Genomic DNA, 8,055 nt, shown 5'->3' on the forward strand with positions numbered 1-8,055 from the left:
CCCCCCCAGGCACCCTTGTTTAGAATCAGTTTATTGACCACTTCTTTCAAGTCATTTATCTGTACCTCTTGGGTCGTGATTTCTATCACCTTTTTCCAATTTTGTCAGACCTGTTGGTGTCGACCATAAGTAGTCTTCTGCATCTGGTTGTTGCGTTTTTTAGTAAAACCAACACAAAATAGACGAAGCAAATAACCATCAGTAATCATGACATCACCATGAGCTTCAGTTCTGGTCTGCTGTGTTTTGACCATGGAGCACATTTTCTTACAGCTAAGATCCATGTCATGGAAATTAGGCAGTTTTTGCCCTGAACATCCTCACTAATCAGCTTGACTTTCTAAATGCAGCTTTATCGTTCCTGCAAATCAACAAGGCTCACTTCAGAAATACAACCCTTGAGGCCATCAGATGTGACTTTGTTTCCTTGATTTCTCCTGACGAGTGTTTTTCCAGTATTTCTTATATTGACAGTAGCTGGTGCTTTCACATCGTATGCATCGTACTTAGAAAATGGACCAACCGCTTTCTTCCTGGCTCCCTTTTTGTCACCTTTCATAAGGCACTTGTTCTGACCACCACCATCGTGCTACTCAGGAAGCCAAAAGGCAGGATTCTTGTTTTGTTTTTCTCCCCGCTCCTCTTCCTCGTGATTATAGACAGTTGACTGTGGTTCCTACTAGAATATTTTCTGTTCGTAAATTTTTCATACCACTTACAGTGTGTTGTATCTGCAGATTTGTAGTCAGCTTACTTTTACTTAATTAACATGGTATTACAAGGGTTTAGAATGTTGTATTTTAGTAGCAACCCCAGCCTCACTGGCAAGAGTCTCTGATCATCAATACCAGGTAACTCTGTGGTCACTTAGGAGCATGCCTCTAGAACTGTGCATGTAGGAAAAAAAGTCTGTTCACAGATACGTATCTGCATTTCAAAGTGCCTGCCCTTACAACTGTTGACTTGGGTTTATATTGAAAACCCGTTTGTTTTCTTTTAAATTTTTTTTTTCAACGTTTTATTTATTTTTGGGACAGAGAGAGACAGAGCATGAACGGGGGAGGGGCAGAGAGAGAGGGAGACACAGAATTGGAAACAGGCTCCAGGCTGTGAGCCATCAGCCCAGAGCCTGATGCAGGGCTCGAACTCACAGACCGCGAGATCGTGACCTGGCTGAAGTCGGACGCTTAACTGACTGCACCACCCAGGCGCCCCACCTTCCTCTTCTTTTAACATGAATATTGTTCAACACCATTTGTTGAAAAGACTATCCTTTCCACGTTGAATTGCTTTGGCACTTTTGACAAAACTCACTTGGCCAAATATGTATTATTTATGGGTCCAATTCTTTTGTTTTTCATGCCAGGGAAAATTCTATTTTTTAATATTTAAACAAATTATTATTAAAGTGACATACAGTGCTCTAGTAGTTTTAGGTGCACAACATAGTAATTGATTTGACAATTCTGTGCATCTTGCAACACTCACCATGGTAAATGTGGTCACCATCTGTCACCATACAATGTTATTCCAATACTGTTGACTGTATTTCCCTGTGCTATATGTTCACCCCTGTGACTTACAGGGAAGGGTAGTTTTTTTTTTTTCCCAAAGTTTTATTTAAATTTTTGTTAGTTAACATACAGTGCAAGATTGGTTTCAGGAGTAGAATTCAGTGATTCATCAATTACATTTAACCCCCAGTGCTCATCAGAACAAGTGTCTTCCTTAATACCCAAAACCCATCTAGCTCATCCCAAGCTACCTTCCTTCATCAACTCTGAGTTTGTTCTGTCATTAGGAGTTTCTCATGGCTTCATCCTCTCTCTTTTTCTTTGTTTTCTCCTCCCATATATGTTCCTCAGTTTTGTTTTTTAAATTTCACATATGAGTGAAATCATGTGATATTTGTCTTTCTCCAACTGACTTCTTTTGCCTAGCGTAATATACCTAGCTCCAGCCATGTCATTGTAAATGGCAAGATTTCATCCTTTTTGATGACTAATATTCCTTTGTGTATGTACATATGTATGTGTGGCATATATATGCCGCATCTTTTATGCTTGTATTTTTCATTTATTATATCAAGTATTTTGAAATTGATTTTGAAGGATTTATTTATTTATTTATTTATTTAATTTTTTCAATATGTGAAATTTATTGTCAAATTGGTTTCCATACAACACCCAGTGCTCATCCCAAAAGGTGCCCTCCTCAATACCCATCACCCACCCTCCCCACCCTCCCACCCCCCATCAGCCCTCAGTTTGTTCTCAGTTTTTAAGAATCTCTTATGCTTTGGCTCTCTCCCGCTCTAACCTCTTCCTTTTCTTTTTTTTTTTTTCTTTCCTTCCCCTCCCCCATGGGTTCCTGTTAAAATTTTGAAGGATTTAACACAAATAGAGGCTCCTTACCAGTTTATCAATCCCAGAAATAATAGAGGTTGAAGGAATAGAGGAGACATTCTTTTCATATTTTGTATAGTTATTATAAATATTCTTGAATAGTTTATTACTCAAAAGCAGTTACTGAACTCCTTCTATACCTAGACTGCATGCTAGATTAACAGATACAGAGATGAATCAAAGAACAGTTCTATTCTCCAAAAGCATCACAGCCAGATGAGAAATTTCCAAGCTATACCACTATATTTCTCTATTGGCTCTTTGACAATTGCAGGCAACCACATTACCCCTAGAGAAGTGGCACTTACACAGCTGAGAGAGCTAAACAAATAGATTCAGTCATATGTTTGGCTCAAATCAGATAGTTCTCATTGTGCTGACAGCAAGTTCCTTGCTCTGTATTTATTCCCTAAGTAATGTGATTAAAACCTTGTGTTTAATCACAGTATATCACAATTAAGAATCTTGTTCAGTCCTATCTGTGGTCCCCTCAGGACTAAATGATCACTGAAATTTATGTAGCCACCTAGCAAGACAACTCTAAGAACCACGTAAGTTTATTTACATCATAGTAACTAGCTCCATATCTGACTCCTGGTAGGTTTGACTAGTATTTGTTTCATTTTATTTAAAACTGTTCTGTAAAAAAATTCAACTATTTCATAAGCACCTTAAAACCAGAGAAGCGTGAGAAAAGTTATCATCATTGAGTTTGGAACTTTTCATATATTGTCCCTAGACCTGTACTATATAGGAATACGTGGTAACCTGAGTAGGAATGTATTTATTCTTATTTAAAGCAAACAAAAAAAAATCAGTTTATGAATTGGAGGCCTCTGACTGCGCTGACTGCACCTAACCTCACAGTGCAGAACCATGTTGAATAACATTTATAAATCTACTGATTCTGTTTGTGGTGAGCTAGGAAACTAACAGCCAAACTAAACTGTAAATTTAAACATTTTTCTTTGTTTTAACTCAAGTTCAAGTTAGTTAACACATAGTGCAGTATCGGGTTCAGGAGTAGAATTCAGCGATTCATCACTTATATGCAACACCCATTGCTCATCCCAATGAGTGCCCTCCTTAATGCCCATTGCCCATTTAGCCCACCCCCCACCCACGTCCCCTCCAGCAAGCCTCAGTTTGTTCTCTATATTTAAGAATCTCTTATGGTTTGCCTCTATGTTTTCAACTTAGTTTATTTTTCCTTCTCTTCCCCTACGTTATGTTGTGTTTTTAAAATTCCACCTATGTTTCTCTGACTGACTTATTTTGCTTAGCATAATACACTCTAGTTCCATCTACACTGTTGCAAATGACAAGATTTCCTTCTATTGGCTTCCAAGTAATTTTCCATCATATATATATATGGTGGAAAATATACACCACACCTTCTTTATCCATGCATAAGTTGATGGACATTTGGGTTATTTCCATAATTTGGCTATTATTGATAGCACTGCTATAGACAATGGGGTGCATGTGCCCCTTCAAATCAGCATTTTTATATCCTTTGGATAAATACCTAGTAGTGCAATTTCTGGGTCGCAGGGTAGTTCTATTTTTAACTTTTGGAAGAAACTTCATACTGTTTTCTGGAGTGGCTGCACCAGCTTGCATTCCCACCAACAATGCAAACAACAGAGATCCTCTTTCTCTGCATCCTCGCCAACATCTGTTGTTTCCTGACTGGTTAATTTTAGCCATTCTGACAGATGTGAGATGGTGTCTCACTGTGGTTTGATTGGTATTTCCCTGATGATGAGCGATGTTGAGCATCTTTTCATGTGTCTGTTAGTCATCTGGATGTCTTCTTTGGAAAAGTGTCTATTCATATTTCTTCCCATTTCTTCACTGGATTATTTGTTTTTTGGGTGTGGAGTTTGGTGAGTTCTTTATAGATTTTGAATACTAGCCCTTTATCTGATATGTCACTTGCAAATATCTATTCCTATTGCATCAGCTGCCTTTTAGTTTGGTTGACTTTTTTTTTTTTTTTTTTTTTTGCTGTGCAGAAGCATTTTATCTTGACAAGGTCCCAATAGTTCATTTTTGCTTTTGTTTTCTTTGCCTCCAGAGACATGTCAAGTAAGAAGTTGCTGTGGCCAAGGCCAAAGAGACAGCTGCGTGTTTTCTCCTACAGGAGTTTGATGGTTTTCTGTCTTACATTTAGGTCTTTCATCCATTTTGAGTTTATTTTTGTGCATGGTGTAAGAAAGTGGTCCAGGTTCATTCTTCTGAATGTCGCTGTCCAGTTTTCCCAGCACCACTTGCTGAAGAGACTGTCTTTTTTCCACTGAGTATTCTTTTCTGCTTTGTCAAAGATTAGTTGGCTATATATTCGTGGGTCCATTTCTGGGTTCTCTGTTCTGTTCCATTGATCTATGTGTCTGTTTTGGGCCAGTACCATACTGTCTTGATGATTACAACATCGTGATACCTTGAAGTCTGGAATTGTGTTGCCTCCAGGTTTGGTTTTCTTTTTCAACACTACTTTGTCTACTTGGGGTCTTTTCTGGTTTCATACAGATTTTAGAATTGTTTGGTCTAGCTCTGAGAAGAATGCTGGTGTTATTTGATAGGGACTATATTGGATGTCTAGGCTGCTTTGAGGAGTATAGTCATTTTAACAATATTTGTTTTTCCAATCCATAAAAATGGAAGGTTTTTCCATTTCTTCATGTCTTCTTCAATTTCTTTCATAAGTATTCTATAATTTTCAGCATATAGATCCTTCACCTCTTTGGTTAGCTTTTTCCTAGGTATCTTATGATTTTTGATGCAATTGTAAATGGGATTGATTCCTTGATTTCTCTTTCTGCTGCTTCATTGTTGGTGTATAGAAATGCAACTGATTTCTGTATGTTGAGTTTATATCCTGTGACTTTGCTGAATTTATGTATCAGTTCTAGCAAATTTTGGGTGGTGTGTTTTTGGTTTTCCATGTAGATTATGATGGCATCTGTGAAGAGCGAAAGTTTGACTTCTTCCTTGCCAGTTTATCTGCCTTTTATTTCTTTTTGTTGTCGGATTGGTGAGGCTAGGACTTCCAGTATTGTGTTGACCACAGTGGTGAGAGTGGACATCCCTGTCGTGTTCCTGACCTTAGGGGGAAAGCTCTCAGGTTTTCCCAGCTGGGGATGATATTAGCTATAGGTCTTTCATATATGGCCGTATTGATGTTGAGTTATGTTCCTTCTATCTCTACTTTCCAGAGGTTTTTTTTTTTTTTTTTAATCAGGAAAGGATGCTGTATTTTGTCAAATGCTTTTTCTGCATCTACTGAGAGGATCATGTGGTTCTTACCCTTTCTTTTATTAATGTGGTGTACCATGTTGATTGATTTGCAGATATTAAACCAGCCCTGCATTTCAGGAATAATTCCCACTTGATCAGGGGAATAATTCTTTGATGTATTGTTGGATTTAATTTGCTGGTATCTTGTTGAGAATTTTTGCATCCATCTTCATCAGAAACATTGGATGTAATTCTCCTTTTTAGTGGGGTCTTTGTCTGGTTGTAGAAACAAGGTAATGCTGGCCTCATAGAATGAGTGGAAGTTCTTTCATTTCTATTTTTTTGCAACAATTTGAGAAGAATAGGTATTAAATATTTTTTAAATGTCTGGTAGAATTCCTTTTTTGTAGAATTCTCTTGTTTGTTGAAAGGTTTTTGATTACTGATTCAATTTCTTTACTGGTTATGGGTGTGTTCAAATTTTCTATTCCTTCCTGTTTCAGTTGTGATCATTTTACATGTTACTAGGAATTTATCCATTTCTTTCAGATCACCCAATTTGTTGACATATAATTGCTCATAATATTTTATTATATTTGTGTGGTGTTGGTGGTGATCTCTCCTTTCATTCATGATTTTATTTATTGGGGTCCTTTCCTATTCCTTCTTGATAAGTCTGGCTAGGAGTTTATCAGTTTAGTTAATGGTTTCAAAGAACCGACTTCTCATTGTGTTGATCTGTTCTACCATTTAAAAAAAAAATTCGGTATCATTGATTTCTGCTCTAATCTTTAGTATTTCCCTTTTCTGCTGTTTTTGGATGTTATTTGCTGTTCTTTTTCCAGCTCTTTTGAGTGTAAGGTTAGGTTGTGTATTTGAGACATTTCTTCCTTCTTTAGGATGGCCTGGATTGCAATATGCTTTCCTCTTATGACCACCTTTGCTACGTCCCAAAGGTCTTGAACTCTCTTGTTCTCATTTTCTTTGGTTTCCTTGTACTTTCCAACTTCCTCTTTAATTTCTTGGTTAACCCATTCATTCTTTACTAGGATGTGGTATAACTTCCATGTATTTGTGGTCTTTCCAAATTTTTTCTTGAACTTGATTACAAGTTTCAAAGCATTGTAGTCTGGAAATATACATGGTATGACCTCGATCTTTTTGTCCTTGTTGAAAGCTTACACCACATCTTCTTTATGCACTCACCAGTTGGTGGGCATTTGGGCTCTCTCCATAGCTTGGCTATTGTTGATAATGCAGGGACATGTAGAGAAAGACATGTAGCCCAATGGCAATAATACCTCATAAAAAGAATCACACCTTTATGGAGTGTTTGTTATGTGGCAAAATGGCTGTGCTGATTAAGTTCTCTATCATTTATCCTAAAAAGAGAAAACATATGAGATCCATACCATTCATTCATAACACACACAGACACACACACATATTGCTCAGAAAAGTAAAGTTGGATAAAAGGTATAAATGGAAAGAGCACAACTTCACCAAAAATTAAAAGCTTTTACTTTGTATTACTAAAGCTTGCAAATGATAAGAATACTACTGCTGTGTGGACCACAACAGAGGAACTAGAGGAACTCCCCCATTGTGTGCCCAAGGAAATAGAGGGAAAAAAATCACTTGTTGCAAAGCTGTATTACCCAAACAGCAGATAGAGCTTTGATACAATCCTGAGAAGAATCCATAAGTTGTAGCATATTACTGTAATACATAACCATAGAGCCATGGAAAATTACTAAAATGGAGCTTCTTGAAGAAACCTCACACACTGTGTTGAGCATAAAAAAGAAAAGTTCCGGAGTGCTGTATATAGTACAAGAGCATCTTTATAGAATTTTAAATATGCAAAGTTACATTGTATATCGCTTAAGGATTCATAACATGTTGTAAAATTATAAAAGTAAATTTGAGAATGATAAACACCAAATTCAGGTAAGTGTTTTTAAAAGCAACAGAAGGCCATAACAGCGAAATGTTAATTTTTGCAAAGATAACGTAGTAGGACCAAGGATTTCTTGCATATTTCTTATAAATTTCAGAACCAAAATATGCTTATTCCATGTAGTGATTTCAAAACATATAGGTGTTAAAATCACATCATCCTTGCAGAAAGCGCTGCATAAAAGTAAAATGTGCTTGTCCAAATTATTGGAAGCAGAGCAAATGTCCATCAACAGATGAGCGAATAAAGAAAATGTGGTCAATATATACAATGGAATATTATTCAGCCATTAAAAAGAGTGAAATCTTGCCATATGCAACAGCATGGCTAGAGTTAGGGAGTCTATCACTAAAATGTCAGTCAGAGAAAGACAAACACCACATGCTTTCTTTCAGTCATATGTGGAATCAAAGAAGCATAGACAAAAAAAAAAGGTAAAAAAAAAAAAAA

At 36.9% G+C, this 8,055-nt stretch overlaps 1 pseudogene; it reads right to left on the bottom strand.

Annotated features, from left to right (window-relative positions):
* Positions 1–577, bottom strand: part of LOC121012055 (40S ribosomal protein S3a-like) — a 5,618-nt pseudogene extending 5,041 nt beyond the window's left edge.
* Positions 578–8,055: the final 7,478 nt, after the last annotated feature.

Source organism: Herpailurus yagouaroundi, unplaced genomic scaffold, assembly GCF_014898765.1.
Source record: "Herpailurus yagouaroundi ecotype Mexico unplaced genomic scaffold, PumYag 196, whole genome shotgun sequence".
In the NCBI taxonomy this organism is placed as follows: Eukaryota; Metazoa; Chordata; class Mammalia; order Carnivora; family Felidae; genus Herpailurus; species Herpailurus yagouaroundi.